Source organism: Corvus kubaryi, unplaced genomic scaffold, assembly GCF_017639235.1.
Source record: "Corvus kubaryi isolate FWS band 111438036 unplaced genomic scaffold, C.kubaryi_AGA036_p1.0 37392, whole genome shotgun sequence".
Classification (NCBI taxonomy): Eukaryota; Metazoa; Chordata; class Aves; order Passeriformes; family Corvidae; genus Corvus; species Corvus kubaryi.
Window position 1 is genome coordinate 1,575,310 of NW_024581131.1, and position 23,022 is coordinate 1,598,331.

The 23,022-nt window shown below is 37.9% G+C and overlaps 1 protein-coding gene and 1 non-coding gene across 2 annotated transcripts in view; both read left to right on the plus strand.

Moving 5' to 3' along the window:
- PDE3B (phosphodiesterase 3B) overlaps window positions 1-23,022 on the plus strand; it is an 82,753-nt gene that overhangs the window by 15,263 nt on the left and 44,468 nt on the right. The window lies entirely within an intron of this gene.
- Window positions 15,036-15,222, plus strand: LOC121669637. The gene has a single exon (XR_006017826.1). It is a non-coding gene; the product is annotated as a U2 spliceosomal RNA (small nuclear RNA).

Consider the following 23,022-nt stretch of genomic DNA (forward strand, 5'->3'; position numbering starts at 1 on the left):
TTACTTTAAGAATAGTATAAAATCAGGAAAATTCTGTAGCTATAAAGTTAAGATCAGAAATACATTTAAATCATTGTTTTATGTAAAGTTTGCAGGCAACCAATCTTTTAAAATTTAATTTGTGGCCGAAATGGTATTTACAGTAGTGCAAATACAAATTAAAAGATACATATATTTTTTAAATTTTTAATTTAAAAATAGTTTTCTTTCTCATCCTTTCCTTCTCAATTAAAAATAGAAAAGGCAGTGTAGACAGCTGCTGCCGAGGTGTGAGAAAATGCAAACGCCTGCGCAAAGCCTGGCTGTAAAAAGTTAAGTTTGAGCTAAGCTGGGCTAACTGGAAAGATGTAACTCAAGGGTTAAGCCGAGCGTTTCGCTGGCTGCTGAGTGAAACAGGATGCAGTGACTACATTGTCAGACTGCTGGTGTGAGTGCAAACAGATGAGGAAATGCTGGATCAGGCACTTCAGCAACTTGGGCTGTTACCTAGGAAACCGCTTGCGTCATACTTGCCAGCAATTAGCTTACAGTTCTTTTATTTTTGATAGTGTTGCAAGCTGAACTCGCCAGCTACAAAGGGAAAGACTGGCTCCATCTCAAGCCCTTCGCTTGCGACTGCGGCCACGGCGCTCAAGAGAATTTGCGAAGCGCTGCTTGGGATAATTTTTCAATTTATTTAAACTTTCCACGCTGCTTCTGTGAAGAACATTGTAGCTGTGCTTGGTTCTCAAAAATGTACAATCACATTTTTGTGATCTGTATGAAAATGACCTTCCCTAGTTGCCAAAATTAAGTGCTCTGCAAGTTTCACCAACAGTTTGGGTATCACCACCCTTTCCAGCAATTAATCTGAAGTATTTTCGTATGTTACATATTAAAACACAGTTTTCAAAATTAATGTTACCTGAGGCTTAACCTCTAAAGCAAGGGATTTTTTTCCTAAATCCTTTTTTTCTGTGTTCATTAAAATTCAGTTACTTCCAGTGGTTACCTAGCTGCTAATATAAACCAGTTAGTGTTGAAAGCAGTGTGTGTCTTATCTCAGAAAATCATCATATCTTCTGGATTTCGCTTAAAAACTGTAAGCGAATTTACACTAACTGGCTTAATATTGATGTGTGTTGTTAGTATGGGTATTGCCTCATGGCTAGCTATGGCTGGGTTTTCTTTAGGGAAAAATCACACTGTGACCAACAGGTTAAACCAGAAATGTTTGTGTTTTTATTTTTCTGTGGGTTTGTTACATAGGCAAACACATGAATAAACTTAGATTTTAACAAACTAGAATTATAGTACATAGCTGAAGGCCAGACTTGTTAAAATATCAAGGTTAATACAGAATACACGTTCCTCAGTTTGTGTGAAGCTTAAAAAGTCAATATAATTTAAATGTTTGAATACTAGGATTTTAAAATGATTTTAGAAGAATTTAATCCATATTAAAAGCATGAAGGAAAAAAGACAACCAAACAAATCGCCGAATCTTCCCAATTTTGAACGCTACTTTCCCCTCCTCTTCACCCCCAAACCCTTGAATACAAGGCTTAGAGAGATTGACTATCTTCATTTCTGCACACTTATGATAAATTGGCTAGGCTGTAAGAGTCTGGCAGCCCAGATTCTTAGGGCATTTTTTGGACTGTAGGCCAGTGTCATTTATGGTTAGCTGGTCACCGGGGTTGCATTCCAAATGGTGATCACTGTCTGTGTGGCCTGGGATCTTTGTACAGTTTTCTCTTCCATTGTATTTTACTTAAATTAAAAAAAAAGAAAAAATTGTGCGGAGGCGGCCAAAACACCAGGGGTTTATTGGCCATTAAAAAGGAAGAGCAGCAGGTTTTTCTGATATTTCAGAGTAGTTTGGCTGCCTTGCCCAGCCTCACTAAGACGTTGCCTGTGGCCTCTGCTTGGTAAGGGCTGTATTTGGTGTGTGTTTGTATTGGCTCAGCTGCAAGATAGGAAGTTTTACTGTTGAAGTCAATGGCTATTGGGACTTAAATCTGTGGGATCAATAAACAGCTAGTGTAGATGTTAACAAAGCAAGATGTGGAAATCACACTTCTGAATTTAGTCCTTCATTTTCTTTGCCGCTTCAATTCTGGACAATAAAATGGAGGCTGTGGTGTCATCAGGTCACTGTTGCGCTCCATTATCTCCTGTAACTCTGCCAATTTTTTAGGGCAATTCCTGCAAGTTATGCAGGAGTTATACATCAGGCACATTGAATATTTTGTTTTATCCTTGTTTAGTATTTTAGCCCTGTAAACCTTGTCAGTTTTCCTTCAATGAAGGAAATGGGAGTTACATGATTGCATACTTATATTTCTGCATAACTTTTAGTATTATTTAATTGTCCAAATTTGATCTTCATTCTGGCACTTGTTAACTATTTTTAAAGTGCTTGTATGAGCTGACAATACTCAGTTGTTGTTTTCTGGATTCTCAGCCAGACTGGTATACATGCATGTTTCAAAAGATAAGTCGGTAATAACAGATGGAACTGGATGCTACTTGGCTATTTCATCTTTTAGGCGTTACAGTAAGGGACTGCATGTTTTTCAGCAAAATCAGTGATGTTTTGTCCAATTCCTGGGGAAACATTTGGTTTATATCTGTCAATGTCATGACAAGTCAACTTGTCTCATACTGTTTGTTCTGTAACAGAACCAGTCAAATAGGTAGGTGCTATGAAAGAAAAAGGATTAAGGTCTCTTCCATCTCCTTCTGATTGTGATTTTTACAAATTACCAAAATATTTTTGCAACTCTTATGGAATATTTTGTAGAAAATTCCACTGAAAACATAAAGAAAGTGTCTCACAATCTTTTTTTTTTTAAATGTGTGTAGCTAAAATGGCCAGCAGTCAGATCACCTTGCATGGAAAGTTTTGTGCATCAGGAATGTTTCCATGCTTTTCTGAGCAGCACAAAGGGGTGTTTTCTTTGTTTTGTGTCCTCATCACATTCCTAAATGATCATTAGAATCCCCAAAATAGGCAGCATTTTAAAAATTATTGCTATTATTCCTATTGTCTAATTTGAATAACTTTCTTCCAGGTCTTTTTATTTTCAAACTATCTTTGCCAGGAATGTTTTTTGATTTCCATGTAACCATTAAGATCAGCAGAGGAAATTATGCAGGCTTACTTCTGTTCACCAGCCTCTTTCTTCTGATATTAAAATCTTCCTCTTTCTTATGAATAGGAAGTTTCTTTACATCTCCACCCTAGAACTTCACAACTTTGGCCTGTGCTAAACCTGTCATTGGGCTTCTTTGTTTGTTTTGGATTTTCAGAGGATAAAAGCTAGGGGGAATAGCAGAGAGGCATGCCCTAGTCATCTCTAAATTTTCCTGGCATGTCACAAGTTTTCCTTTACTATTTTGTGATTTTCACAGTTTATTTATTTGCTGTGTCCAAGTAACTAACTGGTTCCCAGTTTCTTCAGTGTCAGGCTGCCTCTCAATGTGTTTGGTGTCCACGCAGAATTTGAGTTCTTAACTAATCAATAGAATGTAACAGTTTGCTAAAATCCTGTGGAACAGAGAGCTCGTTTCTCCTTCTCATTGCTCTAGATTACAGTTGCAGATGATTTTTCTCAGTCTTCATATCCCACTACGGTTTCCTTCTGGGATAGTAATTTTATAAGCGTTTTTGACTTAAAATGTATATTGTACCTATTTAGAGGAAATGTTTTTGTTAAAATGCATGCTGGAGGCCAGGACATCAATGACTTTTAAAATCAAGTAATTTAGTGCTATCAGTAACTTTTCTATCCCTCCTTCCTTTTTTTCCACCCTCTGTCTATTTACTTCTTAAAAATTGGAATGATGACCTCTTGTATTTGTCTTTGCTAGATTCTATCTCCTCCCCACCCCCCAGTCTTCCTCACTGTTCCTTCACATATTGGGATTTTTCTTTAGGGCTTTTTTTTTTTTTGCCTCTTTTTTTGCTCATAATACCAGCAGCAGAACCAAGTAAAATGTGTGGTGCAACAGCAGGTTTTGCTGGCTGGGAGGTAAAATTGCAGTGCAAGTCTTGATTAAAATTATGAGTTCTGAGGTCAGAGCATAATTTTTTGATGCTAAGAACTATGTCCAATTTAGACTAGTTTTTATGTAGTCACAGAAAGTGAATTTTTTTTATTTTGACCTTTGGACATATGGTTTCTAATCTGAACACCTCTACTCAAATATTCCAATTCCCTGAATGCTTTATGGCACTACCACTGAGAGGAGTGGTCCTTCCCAGCCCTGTCTGCTTATTCCTGCCCTGGCACCATCCCCCATTGTGCTGACACAAGCATTCATGAGACTACACAGTGAACTAAATTGGGGAACTAATCCATGTTAAAAGTAATCAGTTCTTTTTTGTAGCTCCTTGCCACGTGTCTGTGTAAAGGCTTTTGCTGCAAAAGGGAGGGAGTCACCCAGGGATGGGAAGGAGCAGCAGAGGGAGGGGAGGGTTGCAGCTTTATTGTGGCCATGCCAAGTTGTGCTGATTTAAGAGAACTAATGGCATTGCCATGTAGAGAATGGATGTGTTTAGAACTTCCTAATAAATCAGTCAAAAGAGCATCCCCTCATGCCCAAAAGCCTCTATATCTTTCTCCATGTCTTGACTGAACCATATATTCTGAATTGTCTGTTTGAAGTAAAGGAACAAAATGCTTCAGCATTGATGGCTGAAGTATGGCAAACAGGTAGTTAAAATGAAGCAGTTGCAGGCAGATGTGGTACCTTGCTTGCAACATTGAATGTTTTACATAAGGTTTTCACAAAGACTTTAAATGGAAAGGTGCAATTTAGATATTTAAGTGAGAGTTGTACATAAAGGGAACAGAGAGTTTGTTTGAAGAACAATTTAAGATCGTGTGGTCACAAACAGAATCATACTGCATTCATACATCAGAACAGAATGAACTAGTAAAGGGCACATGTGAATTAGGCTCTTCCACATACCAGAGTATTTGGCACTCTCTTTAAAAAGTGCTTTAATACTGTTCTGTTTATGCAAAAATTCTTCACAATTCTTGGATTGGAATAAAACAGAAACTTTATAAAACTGTAACAACACTTCTGTGTGAGTCACCTTCTGAGTCTTGGACTCTCCTCAATTCTTCATGCTTCCATCTACAGGACTAAATGTGTAATATGGTAGTGAAGAAATGTTATTACCTGGGAATGCAGAAGTGGAGATCCTCTCATACTGAGGCAGCTCTGTCCCTCTGATGCTTCTATGTGATGATTTTTCTGACTTTTGTGGGTACCTGAAGTTCCAGATAAGTAAATTGCTACAGTCAGGAAGCTTCTATCCAGCTCTTTGTAGTAATCCTCCTTGGCTCTTAATTTTCGTGCTGCCAAAAATTCACATATGTGACAGCAAGAAATAGGAAAATATGATGAAAATGTCAGTTTCTCATTAGTATTTCAAGCCCAGGCTGAACTTCATGGGACAAATAGGTCCTATAACTTTGTTCCTGCCAGTTCCTTTACTCCATCCAGTTTGCAATTTTCTGTAATGTGGAACTGGGCAATCCAATCATGTATCACTCACTGCTTTTACAATAACTTCTAGTCTGTGGTATGTTCATTTTGTAGAGTTATCTGCTTATCTATTCTCTCTGTCACCCCTTCAGTAGAATCAACAGTGTAAGAGGCATTAAGTCACCAAGAAAATTTTTTGCAGAAGGGATTGAGAGTGGAGATAGAAGCAGGAGCACCATGTGTCTCATTTCAGCTTTTGAACAAGTTCACCTGCTGAGGAGTAGACACAAATGACTTTTGGTATCTGTTCCTTTTGTGAACTTTTTGTGTTTTCTTCTACTGTGTGCTCAAGGTTTGTGATCAAAGAGAAAATCGTGTGAAAACATCTGTGGCCCTGCTGTTTGGAGTTGTTAGCTCTATTCCTTTATGAAATGTGAGATATTAAATCTTGCATTGTGCAACTAATGATGCATTCCTAACACAAGGACTGTTACTTATCACCTAATTATTGTTATTATCTTTTAAAATAATGTTCAGGAAGATAAGGAGGAAATTTGCTCTTGATTAAATTCACATTTTTTAAACCAAAACATTAACAAAAATCTTGATTACATAGATGAAGACTAAGATCAAATTCAAACCTGGGAGAACTGAGAGGGAAGTGAAAAATAAACTGGAGAGAAAGATTTAATCACATAAAGAGGAAACTTTAGAAGCCTGAAGTTTGTAAGTAAAGCCTAATGCCAAGCTGAATTCACTTGATCATTTTTGATCTTCCATATCAATTATTCCTAGCCAGAAGATGGAGTTAGAACACTTAAATTTTATAATGTCAAATAAGCAATTTTTAGGGCTTTATCTATTTGGTAGTGATTGTACACCATAATGTGTTCCAGACAGCGTGGTGTGAAGTATGAAGGATGTGCAGGGTCCTTTGTCACTGGAATTCCCAGAATATCATAGAATCCTGGAATGGCTGGATTGGAAGATCAGCTTGTTCTATCTCTGCCCTGCCACCTCCCACTAGACCAGGGTGCTCAGAGCCCCATCCAACCTGGCCTTGAACACTGCCAGGGAGGTGTTCTTTAAGGTCTTTAGTAAGTATGGCTTGTTGGCAGAAATACACTGAGGAGCTGAAACAGAACAGATACTTTGCAACTGAAAACACGGTCAGAAATATTTTGTAAGAAATAGTTGAGGAGAATTATTCATTGACCGAGGCAGTTTGGTAAGCACTTTGAAGAGTGTGGCTCTTAGCAGTCATCCACTCTAATGACTGTAAAGAGGTATAAATGGTCCTATAATATCTCAAGGAAAGGGCCACAGTGACTCCTCTTTGTGATGGCCCTAAACCAGCCGTAGGTAATGTTGCCAATGGTACAGTGTACTGTGAAACCTGCTCAGGAAATTGGGTGAGCATGGGTGGATATTTTGTGCTGAATTCTGTTCTGCCATTAATTTTTTTAAAAAATTAAATATTTGGAAAAGTAGCCCACAAGATTTTAAATATATTGCCAAAACTCCTTGTTGTGTCTGACGAACTGTCAGAAGTTGAATGCTCTGTGAATTTAGCCAAAGTTTCCTGTAAATGGTCAGTGCCATCAGGGATATAACCCCAGGCCAGACCAGGCAATTCTAATCTGACTTCCCTGCTTTATTTTTTAAACCTCACTGTCTGGGGGTCTCCAGTGAAAAAGCTGTCTTTCTTATATATTACAGGCTTGGTTCCCAATGCAAATGTTCTCTGTGCAGATTTTAATTAATTAATTAGCTTGTTACAGCCCTGTGTGAGTCGAGGAAAAGTAAAGGTCACCCTTTTATCTATTGGTCAGAAACAAGCATTAAACAGAAGTGATTTCAGAATCTCTTAAGTGTTTGCTTTGGTATTTAGTATTAATATAACTTTGGGTATTAATATATAGCTTGATTCACAATAAGGTTACAGATTTTTGTTGCTTTGTTAAAATGTTAAAAAACGCTATCACAGATTTGTATTTTTTAGGTTTCATTATGTAAAAGAGAGTTTTAGTCTCTCTTTTCTTGGAATACTTGTAAAGGATTCTTATTTGGACAAAATGCTTGAAGACAGTACTTTTAGGAGACAATATTTTGTCAGAAAATTTCAACTAAGTATTCAAAATGTTTCCAATTTTCAATATGAAAATTAGGAATACTGAGATGGTAATACCATTAATTCCACAGCTTCTTGGAAGTGCTTTGTGTAGCTTTATTGGTTTTATTTGACTGAAGAATTGCTGCATTCTGCTGTGCTAGTTACTGGATAATGATTGTTAGGACATTTACTTCGAAGCTTAAATTAAAAAAAAATCCTTATGCCCCAAAATTCTAAAATTTTATAAAAAGAAAAAAAGAAAATTAGAACGTCCAACATTCACAGAAGATACCTGTTTTCCCCACCCTATTTTCAGATCTGTTTATTTAATGACTGAACCATTTTGATGTCTAAATATTGTAAAGTTCCCTGTATTTCACACTGAAGTCTCATAACTTCAAGGCAGCTACACAACTTTTTATATTAGTAAAATTGCCAGTGTCAAAAATATAATCAAAAATAAATGAAGTTAAATAAGAGCTTTTGCATTTTGACATTTAAATCATATTGGTTAGTATTCTGACTCGTTTGATAACTGATGTGAACTGTACAGAATGTCTTTGTTTAAGCAGTTGTAATAATTTTTAATAACCATTTATACACACTGAAAGACTGCATTTTCTAGTTGGAAAAGTAGTAGCTCACTTTCTGTGGCCTGAGGCAATTAATTAAAACTGTTTCAGTGCAAAAGTGGGAGTCAACATTGTTTAAACATGGTAATGTGACTCAGTCTTATGGTGTTAGTAAGTTTGAAGTTTCTACATCAGTGTTTTCAAGCACCAATATAGATTTTTTTTCACTGATGAGAAATTAATTGAACTGTTTGATTCAGCATTTCTTTTATAAGTAGCTTTTTCTAGTCTTAACCAACTAATTTTTGTGAACTCTCAAGTTGAGTTTCCTCTGAACGTCTTTCATGATTGAAGCTTTAGTCCTGAACTTGCACTGATTCTTGAAATCATAGCCCTCTCAAGAAGCTAAAGCATAAATATATCCCTAAAGTTTATGATACAAGACAAAAAGTCTTGAATAAATAATTTCCTGTTTCCTATTTTATTTTCCTGTTAAATTCTAATAAAAGACATTGTCCTGTCAGGTCACAACAACCCTCTGCAGCACTACAGGCTGGGGAAAGAGTGGCTGGAAAAGTGTCTGTCAGAAAAGGACCTGGAAGTGCTGGTTGACAGGTGCTGAACATGAGCCAGCAGTGCCCAGGTGGCCAAGAAGTCCAATGGCATCCTGGCCTGGATCAGCAATCGTGTGGCCAGCAGGACCAGGGCAGGGATGGTGGCCCTGGTACTCAGCACTGGCGAGGCCACACCTTGAGTGCCGTGTCCAGTTCTGGGCCTCTCTGTTCAGGAAGGACACTGTGGGGCTGGAGTGTGTCCAGAGAACAGAGCTTGGGAAGGGTGTGGTGAACAAGTCCTGTGAGGAGCAGCTGAGGGAGCTGGAGGTGTTCAGCCTGGAGAAAAGGAGGCTCAGGAGAGACCTTACTGCTCTCTACAACAGCCTGTAAGGAGGTGGTAGCTGGGTCAGGGTCCACCTGTTCTTCCAGGCAGCCAGCAATAGGGTGAGAGGAGATGGTCTCAAGATACCCCTGGAGAGGTTTAGATTGGATATTAGGAAAAATATTTTCATGGAGAAGGTTGTAAAGCATCGGAACAGGCTGCCCAGGGAAGCAGTGTAGTCATCATCCCTGGAAGTGTTCAAAAAACATTTGGTTAGGGTACTTGAGGACATGGTTTAATGGTGGATGTGGTGGTAGTGCTAAACTTTGTTGGACTTGATGATCTTAAAATTCTTTCCCAGCCTTAAAAATTCTATGATTCTATAATTGTATCTGGACTTGGTGAAGAATTTTTGTTCCCTTACCACAGATGTCTGTTTTCCAGGTTGTCTCTGAAGTCTCTGGCCTTTTTGGATGTACTTCTCTAGGGTAATTTATTTGGGATATAACCTTCTATTGAATTATGACCTCAGTGTAAATGTAGACAAATTTATATATGTACAAGTAGTGTATGTGTGCACACATTGTAGTTTACTTCAAATTCCTTTCTGTCATGCAATCATTCATAAAGTCATAGAATGGTTTGGGTTGGAAGGAATCTTAATGTTCTAGTTCCACCCCCCCTGCCATGGGCAGGGACAACTTCCACTAGACCAGCTTGTTCAGGGCCTCATCCACTGTGGCCTTGAACGCTTCCAGCTTTTCTGGGCAACCTGTTCCAGTGCCTCACCACCCTACAGTAAAGAATTTCTTCCAAATATCTATTCTAAACCTGCTCTCTCTCAGTTTGAAGCCATTTTCCCCTGTCCTGTCACTACAGTTCCTGATGGAATCCCTCCCTGGCTTTCCTGTAGGCCCCTTTCAGATACTGGAAGGGTGCTGGGAGATCTCCATGCAACCTTCTCTTCTCCAGGCTGAACAGCCTCAACTTTGTCAGCCTGAAGTATTCATCCTTTGTATCTTTGAAATAGCTTGAAATAACTTATTTCAGTGAAATTTGGCAGAGGATAAACATCCAACTCAAAGTTGCCAGGTAATCCAGTCATAAGACAAAACTTCCAAGGATTTCATCATTTGTGCTCCTCACAGAGGTACTTACCTCTTTTACTGAAAAGTGTGTTTATTGTCCTGACACTCCTTGTTGAGGTGTTTTTTTTCAAATTTTGGGAAGGTGATCTCTATGTGGTGAGACATGACATTGTATTTCCGGTGATGTCATAGGACTGAATTTGTTGCTCTTCACTCTTTACCAGTTAAGGAAACGAGCTGTCTAGCAATGACAGCTCCAAGATAAATGAAATGCTGACTTATTTATTGGCTAATTTTTTTAAGCTCTGTGCCTTTCTTGCAGAGACTACAACTTCTTTTTCAGTGCAGTAGGCTACTGAATAGAAATGGCAATGGCCATTCTTTGTAGGATGAGCTTGAACAAATTCTGACCTGGCATGAGGCCTGATTTACTGCTGCTTCTGGGATGTGAAAGAAAGTTGTTTCACTGGTATTTTATTTTGTGTTGTATCTATTCAGAAATAAAAGGATAGGTCACAGTCTATTCTTGTGAAGCCGTGAGTAGTAAAATGGACAGTAGATAAAAGGATGAAACAAAGAAGCTTGCTTTTCAAGCAAAGGAGGAATTTTCATAGAATTTCTTTTCACCAAATGACCAGAAAGCATGAAGATTTATTAACATTGATTACCACTCATTTTCCTCAGTCTTTTCTGATGCTTAGAATTCTTTTTCCCCACTCTAAGAAATGGAACTTATGTGTTTGTGGAGAATGTTTTTCATTGTATCTCCAAATTCACGTTTCGTTTGCAGATCAGATGATTTTTATGTGGTAGTTTATTACACTGCTCACATGTGTGTGTCATCTGTTTAGGCAGCGAGGTGATGTTTTTGTTTGTTTTAAAATTAACTAGCATTTACAAAGGAGAGGGTGAAGAAGGGAAAAGACACTTACTTAAAACTTGGCCATTTCCAAGACCAGTTATTAGAACAACAAAATTAATCTCCCAGTAAGTCTTACCTCTTTGTGGGTCACAAAGCTGGCATTGTAGGAGCATAATTCTAACTAGAATTCTGTGTAGTGTGTGCTTAGTGCATAGGCTGCATTTTTTTGTAACAACTGGACATTTGTTTCTGGCTCTTTCCTTCCTATCTCAGGTCATATTTAAAAGATTATCCAGGTGGCTTCTAAAAGTCTCTGTTTGGGAGGTTTACCGGCAGTGGGACTTGGGAGAACAGAGTCTCCTGCTGCTGCTGTCCATGGAAACATGGTTGAATTGTGTTCTAGCCCCTCAAAAATTCTCAAAGTACAGCCATTTGAACAGCAAGTTGTTCCCCTCAGCACCTTGATTTGTTCCAGATACAGCAGCGGAAAAGCGATGCTTTTTTCCCCAAGGGTAGTAGAAGACTGGCAACTCAGTTTTGAGCTGTCATGATGAGAGGTATGATGGGAAGTAAATTCAGAATTCTGGAAAAGCTGACTTAGAGCCCAGGTACAGGCATATAAATCAGAAAGCAAGCTGAGGCAATTTCTGAACTCTATCTGAATCAATGAATAAGGCATTGCTGAGTTTAGCAGAGCCATTTTTTTTCTACAGATCTCTCTGCTTCACTTCCTGATAAACTACTTAGACCTTTGGATGGTGTTGAAATGTTTCAGTTTGGGATCGTATAGCTATTCTTGGCCCAAATTACCTCTGGGCTTTATCCAGAGACAATATTCTTTAGGGGTGCATTGGAATCACAGAGCTTTCTCCCACTCCTGATAGAAGACCAAAAAATACTGAGATGAATGAAATAAATAAAATAAAGATAAAATTAGTCATTATCTGCTTCAGATCAAGTTGGTTTTACTTGCTCCTTTTCTTTGTTTTGGTTTTAGAGAATTGGTAAAACTGTTTACATGTCAGGAAGCAAGTATTTAAAAAGAGAAGTTTACCCCTGTTTACTGCCTTTTCTATAGTTTTTCCACTTTGCATTTGGATGGTGGGGGTTTTTTTTTGGTGGAGTGAAGGGGGAATGTTCCTGACTTTGATCTCTTCCATTTCATATAACATATATTCCAGTTAGCCTTCCGAAATTTATGGTAATGCTTATATTAGGCAAATTGTTCTCTTTCCATGCAGTTAGTTTGTTTTTTTTTTTTTTAATTGGAGATGTGTGCAGCAAAAAACTGTGATAAATGCACACACAACCTCTCAGGTCTGAGTAAATAATTACAGTCCAGGGGTTGAGAGGCACTGTTGTATGTGGGGCTTCATATTGGATATCTGTCAAAAGAATGTGAAAATAAGCATTCTGGGTTTTGTAATATTGACTCAAATTATTCCATGTTCTTCTCTGGTGTGTCCTTTTTTTGGCCACTCGAGTTTAAGCTTCTTCCTTCATGTTTTCTCAGAGCCAGCAGGAGGAATGTGAGCACACAGGATACAGACTCCCTCTGTTATGATGTCTAACATTACAGTGCATTCCTATTAGGCCCAGCTCTGATGAGAAAACTGTTTCATTTCCATAGACTGAAGCTGGAGAGTGCTTAATAGAGGTGTAATACATGTATCAAGCACATTAAATGCCATTTTTTAAACTGGTATAGACTCTGCAAATTATTTTAGGTGGTTAGAAACTTTATAGAATGTTGTTATAGAATGCAAGGTATCAGGCTGCTCAGAATTTGGGCTTTACTTGTAAATTACACTGGACTAATAAATAAGCCTGTTCATACAGTTTTCACACACATATTTTTAAATTAAAATTCTGTAATTGTAAATATAGGTGATTTGGGAAGTTGTCTCAAACAGCTTTGCATCTGTGTAGTTTTATGTTGTTTATCCTTCAGGGTCTTCTAAATAATTTTTCTAATGAGTTATTTAAAATACAGCACTTCTAAGTTCCTTAAATACTAGACTTCCTAAACAGTTGACTACTTAGAAAATAGTGATGGCATGATTATTTCTATTGGTGCAGGTTGTTTTGTGAGATCCATTGTTTTCTTGCTGTGGGAACAACAGGGCTTTGTCCCTGTAAACAGTTACCCAATAAGGTTGTCACTGGATTTGAATTTTCATTTACAGATTATACAGAAGTGAAAAAAGCTCAAAGCTTACATTCGAAACTGACGAAACTGACAGCTACTTTTTTATTTTTTTCTGGCCAGAGTGAAAATTGTACCATTGAAAATATAAAAAATAACTGTATTGCTCTTGGTATTCATCAAAAGATCTTTGAGCAGATAAACATTCTTTGAAAGCCCCGTGAATTTTTCAAGAAGCTCTTTTGTAGCTTACATTTATAAATTTGTATCTCTGTTCCTGAAGCTCTGGTGAGCCCTGCATACTTCATTCTTTTTCAATTGTAAACATAGTTTCGGTACTACCACTTTTGCACCAAACGCGGTTCCTAAGCGACTGCTGACGTCAGTTGGTGCAGCACAAGAAGGTTTGTGTGTTTATCTGCTGTGGGCAGACTCTTAGAAAAGACGAAAGTATGTAACTAGATTAGACCAAAGAGATTACTGCTTTAAATAAGTATATGTACTGTTTGCAATGCCTTACTTCTTTTTTTTTTTTTGTTTTTAATGTATTTTATTTTGGTTAGCGGTTGTATCTTCTGTTGCATGTGCCACAGTATTTCGTTTGCAGGAGATGATAAGGAGGGGTATATATTCTCTTTGCTACTGCTTTAAAGGGGCAGCTGCTTTACTTCTTTTCTGCAGCACAGTTAGAATGAGAATTTCAAAGGAGTGTGTGTCATAGCGTGAAGCTTTCACATACCTGATCTCAAGGTTAGAAATAGAACTGTTAGAAGTGAAAGCAGGCTTACAATTTCCAGTTTAAGTGAAACATATTTACTTAGAGATTTTTGGCCAGAGTCTATATGTTTGGAAAAACTGTAATGATACTCTTGGAATATTTTACTGCATGCCTTTGTGTCAAATACCGTTGGAGTGGAGCTGGCTAAAATACCTTTGCAAATTTTTTTTTTTGTACTTGAATATACTTGCAGCACACCCACAATTAATAGAAATTACGTCCAGCAAAATCTCTTTATATGAAAATCTTTTTATAAAAGTAGTGGGACTGTAGTCATGGTAGGCCAAAAAGTGAAGCTTTTGTAGTAGTAGTACTGAATGGCATAATAAGACAGGAAGAAAAACAACAAGCATAGAATCTCCTCTTCAGGTTGAAGAATAGAAGCAGCAACTTTCAGAACTAAATAAAAGCTAAGAGCAAGTGCTCCAAATAAACTTAAATCAGAATAAAATTTAAAAAAGTACCTGTGGGAGATAGGAGGATATTAGCAAGCATAAAGGTGAAAAGGTCAGGCTAAATGAGGTCCAGTTTGAATGTGGCTGTGGTGATGGTCTTCCCGATCTTGAAGGCCCTATCCATCATTTTTGTGTATCCTGTACTATTATATCGTGCTATCCACTCTTGCCTTGAGGACCTCCATGGCTGGAGACCGCACAGCTTCTCTGGGCATTCTGCTTCACCTTGTCTCCCTGCTTGTGTGTCCTCATGGGGAGACATTTTTTCCTTGCCTCTAGTCTGAACTCCTTGGTTCTACATTGCCTCTCATCTTCGCACTCTGCACCACAGAGTACAGCCTGGCTTTGTTGTTGTGATGGCCTCTTGTCAGACACTGGTAGACTGCTGTTAAGTCCCCAAAGGCAAAAATCCATTGCTTCTCCAGCCTGGATGAGCCCAGCTCCCTCAGCTTCTCCTCACAGGGTGGGTTCTCTACTACCTTTAATCATATATTCGTACTCTAAGATTTTTTTTTCAGCTTTGAATAGGAAAGGTAGAGTTAGGAAATGACATTTAATTCAGTAAACTGTTCTTAAACAAATGGTGAAGTTACTTGTGAGTTTCGTTAGTATTAAAACAAAAATAGCTCAGATTAAGAGTTCATTTAACTTAATATTCTGTCTCTAATCTCTGATCTTTGTCTAAGGTCAAGTTTAACATCTGTTCATAACAATTAAATATCTTTTACATCCTTGGCTTGAAGATGTCATATTAAGCAGACTTTTGGGCCAAAGGATGGGTTAAAACTTTTTCTGTCTGTCCAATGCACCTGCCTGTTACTGCAGTGTCTCTAAAAGCAGCACACCAAGGGAAAAATCAATAAAAACTATAATCACAAGTTGCTGCTTATCATCTTCCCATCCATTGCAAGGGCTAATGTGCAATTAAATGCATTAAAGGTCATGGGGGAAAAGAAAGTAGCTGTAATCAGAAGCCAATGGAAGGATAAAAATATGATCACATATGATACTCTTCTTTCTTTTCTCCCATACCACCTTCCTACACTCTCCCTACTTCCACCTGTTTTCAGCTCGGGGGACTTTCTGATGTGGTTTAGCTATTTAGTTGCAAGAGCTGTTCAGTCTCCTTTTCAATGTATGGACATTTCCTCCTTTGTCCAGTTTTCCCTTGAACTTACTTGAATTCCTTGCATCCTTTGATAAAGCAGGTTCCTTCCTACCTGTTGGGAAAGAACTGTCTGTTTCTGGCTTGGACTGGCTTGTTCCTAGCCCATGCTAGTGCCTTTTGGTTCTTGTGCTGTAAAAAAGTACCCTAATGTGTTTAACTTTCTGCTGATCAGTTCCTTGGGCAGAATTTACAACAATCATGAGTTCGCTGTAGCAATGTGCATGACATCTAGCAATGACAATAACTGATTGGTTTAAAAATTATTTTAAGGTGCTTTAGAAACTCTGTTGACACCTCAAACTTCATGAGATTTTATATTCTGAATCTATTGCAGTAATACACAGGCTTTCTGTTTCCTGAAGGTTAATAACTATTTGCCATTAGGATTTTTTTGTCACAGGCTTATGCAGCTCCAAGTTCTGCCCAACGATAGCAGGTGCTCTTGTGGAAAACCCCTGGAGATAAAAGAAGAGCGGAAAAATCCACTCACTGAGCTATGATACCATGCTATTACATTGGTTTCCCTTTGCAGGGGAATGTTGTTGATTTGGTGTTGTGAGATCAGTTGGAATTACCTCAAATGTCTTTACATAATTCCAGAGAAATGGGTGCACCTTGGACACAAAGTTTGGGCTTTTGCAAGTATTTGGTCTGCTCTTGTTCACAGAGAGCAAATTTTTAAAGATTTTGTAAAGAAATGGATTATTCAAAAAGTTATTCTTTCATTGTCACTGAGTTCAAAAAGCAGTCACAGCAGATCCCAAATACAGGTCTATAGACAGAAAAGGTCACTGTTTCCTTGCTCATTTTTTATGAATTATGATCTTATAACAGTCCTATTTCAAAATGTTGCTCTGGGATACCATAGAAAATAAATTTAAATTCTATAATTTTTTTTAAATCTATGGTTTTTTTTAAATGAAGCTCTTTAATTTGTTAAACGGTTTAGGGAGTTACTGTAACCTCTTCTTGAATTAAGGGTATAAAATACTAAAATTAAATTTTCAAGAACACCTATGACTTAACCATAATTATTTTGAGACAAAGCAACAGGCTTTTATTATATTTCTTAATTACAGTACAGCCTATAACAACCATTCTTGTCTCAGGTCTCTTAGTTACCATCCTGTATGTTCTGATAGTTTGTGAAACTATAACTGGGCTCCACTCCAAAACCTGCTCTCTGTAGATTTATAATAGACAAACTGAGAAGTATTTGTTTCTAGATTTGCAAGAATACCCATGCTGACTCTTTATAACTTTTTGGTGACTTATTTGCTGGATTTTTTAAATAAGGGAATAGAATAATTTGGGAAGATGTGTACATTAGTATGAGATGCTGGTATGAGATGCTGGAAATGAAATAATCTCCCACTGATAGTCGGCTAACAGTGAGATTTTATTTTTGTTTATACAAAGATTAGAAAAATATACATTTGATCTTTGATCCTGTAAATGTTGTCCTCCTAGATTTCATACGACTTTTGCTTTTATTCCAGATATAAAGCTGAGCAATTATAAAGCTTTTGTCTTCAGAAACACCTTGAAAGGCTAGGAGACTTCAACAGATAAACCTTGGGTTTGCTTAGCACATGTTGCAATTAATGGGAAAGTTGGCTAATAGGGTGCATTTATAAAGTTACAAATCAAATATGTTTGCACATAAGTGCTGAAGACAATTTTTGTTTCTGTAGCCCAGAATAAATTCTGTGAGGGATAGTTCACATATGGCTGCCAAAAAAGGGGAAAGGTTTGTACCTAAGCAAGGTATGGCTGGAAGAATTCGTTTCAACTCAGTATGTTTATGCCTAGTGTAGTCCTTGGAGGCAATCTGGACATGTAGGCTTTATTCTGTGATTTCCTTTTGCCTTGTGCTTTTTTGGATACAAGTGCTTTAGTGTGGTGTTTCTAGAGTGGAATTACAGCATATTTTGGGGAATATTAGTTTTTCTCTCTCTGCTCCTGGTAGCTTTGCCTCCTTACCTTATTCCAGAAACTGACTGTTCTTCTTGATGGAATTATCGGGTCTCTTATGTGTTGTACATCAGTTGCTCCCAAACTACTTGGCACGACCAACGGCTGTCATCCTACTTTGGGTAACAGCAGTTGCAAAGGGAATTCCATCCCTGGTGTAAAAGCTTAACTGCTCATTAACATTTGGAGTTCTAACCCGAGGAGAAATGAGGCTTGAAATGGAACTTATCACAAGGGAAATGAAATTGGCAACTACTCCAAGGTGAGACGGGGATACGGGGCAACATTTATTCTTTCATAGAAACATCTGCTATTGACACACTACGACTCTGTGACCCCTTGAGGTTCCTTTCAAGCAGAATTATCCTGGAAGACTGTACCTGTTGGTGTGAAGTTTTGTGTAGACACAGCTAACTAGTGCAGGTACTGCTGAGGGCATGTTTGCAGTAGCACATAATTCTGCTCAGGCTGTGAATCCTGGGAAAGGAGCTGAGCAAATATTTAAGTATTGAGTCAGTGTTGAACTCCAGCCACTCAGTGGCTACCGAGCTCATACTGCCTGAGCTTTTTAGCTTATAGTTCTCTAGTTTCCTAGCATGCTCCTTGCTAGTTTTATGAATGAACTAGAAACATCTCAGTACCTTTGATGACTGCTCATATCTCTTCTATCTTTGCAGAAATAGGCCATATTTCATTACATATCCCATCTTTCTGTTCAGGGGATTAAACTTGCAAAAAACCAGATTCCTGCTGCTTTAACCAGGACCTGCAACAGTCTGTGAGCTCACTGTGTTAGTGTAAACTTATCAGCACATATTAAATCTATGTTTCAGAAGGTGGTGGGAGCAGACTAAATGTTTTGTGTTCTGCAAGAGGCATTTTAGATGCCTTTTTCTCATTCTGTAGCACAGCAATCGTGGCAACTGTGTTTTCAAGTCACATTGTGCCTTTAAATATAATTGAGACCTGAATACTTCTGGTAACACAGCACAAACTTCTGGTTGCTCTGATGTTTAACTCAGCTTTTTGATTAAATCTTGTGAATTTTGGAGGAAAATGTTCATATGCTTTAACTCTGTGTTGTAAAGCCCTCTGACTGCAGTGTTAGTTGCCTTTAATGTCAATGCCTGAATTCTTCAAAAATTAAACCTCTTGTGGATATTTTTAATTTAGTTCTCTTTTCCCTATCCTGGTGTGAAACTTTTGTTGATTTTGGATGCTGCTGTTTAAGGTTGCTGAAGGAAGTCACGATAGAATGAACTTTGAAGTATATTTTGCTTAACAGCATAAATCTGCGCCTTCCTTTAAATGTTCTGTATAGAACTATCAGGAATTTGCACCTCTTAAACTGGGGAAAGAAGTGAGACCATATGATTCTTGTCCTTCACTACATACAAAGTATGTAATATAGAATGAATAAACTGCACACATGCAGCTTTTCACAGAAACCACTCCTGTGGCCCCCTACTACCAAAACCTTGCCACGCAAACAAAGGTCCTGCTAGATGTCATTCTCTTCCATTAGAAGGGGCTACTGACATCTCTTTTGAGACTTGGATTTTTTGATACTTGTTAATATCTTCATTATTATAAGGGTTGAAGCAGCTGTTTGATGGACTGGACCACTAAGAGATCATAACTAAACACTCTGTAACAGGAAAATATGCTTCTAAGGTCTGTAATAATTCCTCATTGCATCAGTAGTACACTAGATTGGGTTAGGATTATGTTATAGGATTAAAAAAGTTGCATGGTCCCTTACACTAGGCTTTATTCAGAAAGTTAGAAATTAAGAGTGATGTTATGGGTAGAAATAACACACTAGCATAGTTTGAGTCTAAACAAAATAAAGAACACAATTGTCATTTTTTACAAGTTGGCTTTCAGGTTTCATTAAGAATAGTGAAAATCTCACAAATCTAAAGAATCCAGATAATTATAAATTGTTGGAGGTTGAGTGAGTTGGAGGTAATATCAATATTAATTTTAACTGGAGACTTTTTCTCCCTCAGAGGTCTTGCTTTTTGTGGTACCTTAAAAAAATCTAAAACTACATGAATTAAATATATCTTTATGTAGAGTGTGCAGATTTTGCATGAGGGTGGGGTGTTCAGATGAAATGTTTAGATAACATCAATGATTGTTTATTGGAGCAGCCAACCAAAAAAGGAAACACAACTGTTGACTTCTTCCTGAGGAATATATTTAGGATCTCCTTCAAAACAGCAATCAGAGAATATTTCTGTAATAATGATTGCAGTGTTAATGATCATTCAGAGTTCATGCTGGACCACTGGAGGGTAAAATATCTGTTACACCTGGGCTCAAAAAAACTTTTAAAATAAAAGGGGAAAGTAAATGAAGTAGAATCCCTGCAGGCAGCATCGGGACTGTTCCAAGACATCATACTGGAAACTTGAGGCAAATGCATGCCATCTATCAGAACAAGATGTAAAGATAAAAAGGCAAATGCCATGATTAAAGAGGATGCTAAAAAGGGCTCATGGGAAAAAGTAAGTATTCTTAAAACAATTGTATTTAGAATAGGCAAAATAAAAGTAATAGTTCAAGGCAGCTCAAAAATAATCTTAAGACCAGCTTGTTGAAAGTAGATGAAAAGATTAATAGTATTTGTATGAGTGCATTAGAAGCTTGAAGCCTCCTAGAATGCCTATAGGACCAGTGGGCTCTCAGAAACAGAAGAAGCCATCCGCAGCAGGAAAAGAAAATATTCTTTTTGATAAAGTTCATTGTGGGAGAATCTGGAGAAAATGCCTATGCTGGAAATTTGCAGGCAATGTTTCAGAGCCTGTAAGTCAAATTTAAGTGTTGCAAAATACATTTGCTAACAGAAGAGCAGCAAACTCTCAGGACCAGATAATGCACACCCAAGGTTCTCAAGACACTTGAGAAAAAACCACCCAAACTGATGAATGTAATGTGCAGCTTTTTACTTAAATTTGATTATGTCCCTGTTGACTGCAAGCTGGCCAATGCAAGTCATTTAAGGAAAGTTTCCAAGAAAGCTCTAAAGAACTGTTGGCCAATAATTATGACTTTCATAGCAGGCAAATTGGTAGAAATCATAACAAATGTTAAATGACTCACTTCAGAGAAAGATGTTTTGGGGAAGAGTCAACACTGCCTCTGTGAGTCTTGCATCAAACCAGCTTGTGAGAATTTTTTGAAGGAGCTTCAAGTTTGTAGATAATAAAGATCCATCTGCTACAGTCTGCTTGGATTTCTAGAAGATTGTGCACCCTCCACTTTGTCACCTGAATTACCAGTTATCAGGAATTTGAGGAGCTGGAAGAATGTGGCTTGATTGGAATGCCAAAGAGAGGGGCAGCTGGTGTGTGACAGCAAGTATTACAGGAAATACAGTAGGTACAGGAGTTGCTTTTACTTTATGTATTTTGTTAGTATGAATTCATGGAGTCCCTCTTGAGTAACTCAAAATACAACTATGTAAAGCTCAGTTTTACATAATGCTACGGATCATGAAAATGTAAGGCCTGGCCTGAACATAGATGTATTTGCGTAGATATTTGTATGGTTTGTTTTTTAGCTCTGCACATAGGAGATCACATTTGTTAGCTTAGATACAGGATTCTGACGTGAAGTCAAGCTTCTGTTAAGCCTGTCTAGCCAAAATTGATTAGTAAATTGATTTCTAAATTACAATCTAATTTGTCTTTGCCTCCCTTTTCCAAACTGAAAGCTACTAAATTGACACATAGACTAAACTTACCTTTTTATTTATTTTTCCATCATTGGTTTGAATATTGTCTCAAAGTCCTCTGCTGTAGGACAGGACTGAAAGATGAAGAGAATTGGCCTTTATGGCAAGGATGTGTGGGGTGTTGTCTTTCTGAAATTCTGCTCTCAGATTAGCTGTATTTTTAAAAATGGTGTTTTGCATATGCTCCGTTTTCTTTTATCTTCATAGCACAGTACCTGGAGATTTCATCACAATGTGTATGATCTGATCTGAAGTGGACTTGGCCTAGAGTTTCTTCTCTGAGCTTGGCCTGGGCCCCAGAACTGAACAAGAGAATGGTTTCCTCTGTGCTTTGTCTCTCCCTTGCCTTGTCTTGCCTGATTTGATTGCAGTAGGGATAAGAACGGGATGTGGGTGTGGAGAAGAAAATAAGTCCAATGTTTTGGCAAGCAGAGGGGAAGAAGTTGGGACGGAAGGAGAGGAGGCTCAAATGGCGGTTTGAGCTTGAATGAGGGTGGGATAATTTTATGTCTGGAGTAATGAGATTGACATGCTAGACAAGGAGGTTTTGGTGAGAAAAGTTGGGAAGTAAACATACCTGGAGATACCTGAAGAATGAAACTGGAATGGTTGGGTCTGGATTAATGCTGAATGGATGGGGCTGTAAACCTTGTGTTTGAGAGAACATGCTGAAATTTGAGCCTGTTGAGGGACATCAGGAACCCGGATGACACCAGGTTCTCTGCTCCAAGAGCTCCTGAGAGAGGCTCTTGGTACTCTCTAATACCCACCTGAGTAAGAAATGCTAACCTGACTTCTGTCCTTCCCTGCTCCAATGGGACAGATCTGTTGGCTTGGTGCTACATCAGTGTGATGGCAAATGGTGGAATTTGAGAGTTTTGGTGTGCCTTGAGATCAATTAGGAAGCAGCAATAAAAAACTTAAAATGGGCTGTGTTTCTGAAAGATTTAAAAAAATTAAACGAGTAAAAATGCCTGATTTTGCCACTTAAAAATATGATTCCATACCCCTTTTCTGGCCTCCTCTTCCCTCCAAATCCTGAAATTTGTGGTGCATCACAGTGAGCAGTGAGAGATTTGTTTTGTTTTGTTTTCTCGTGGTAGTTCCCAGTTCTCTGTGACCCCAAGTAAGTGCAAAAACTTGAATTGGAGATCAGAAAAAAATGAGAAATGGGTGTAAGCATGAGACAGTTGAACATTACGTTGGAGAACTGAATTTTATTTATTCTGACTTTGTCACTGTAATTTCTTTGTGTGTGTGAGATCCTTGAAGTGTCACTAAAATCTTATTATTCCCAAGTGGTTCCTAATTGCATGTGTGTGTTTCAGTTTTTTTATGTGTTAGGTTTGTGTTTTGTGACTGTGGATCTGTTTTGCAGTAACAGGAACCATTTCTTGCTGTAACTGAAGGCCATCAATCCTACTTTGACTGACTGAAATCTAAGCTGGGGTGAAAGAAACTGAACAATCAGTTAGACATCCAAATTTAGCAAGATTATTTTGATTTCTTTTTTTAATCTGAGGTACTGATCAGTACAGTACTGCAATATTTTGCAAGCATTTTGTTACTAACTTTGTAAGAATGTCTGTGAATATTCAGGTGTTATCATGGGATAACTAACCAAAAGCAGAGGAAGTGAAAAGAAAAATGGTTGTGCAGTTTTGAGCTGCAGTCAGCAATTTTGGGGCTGTACACTGAACAATAAAGCAGCAGAGTACTCTGCTCTTTCTGTGGGCCTGATCTGTTGTTTTTCACATGTGACAA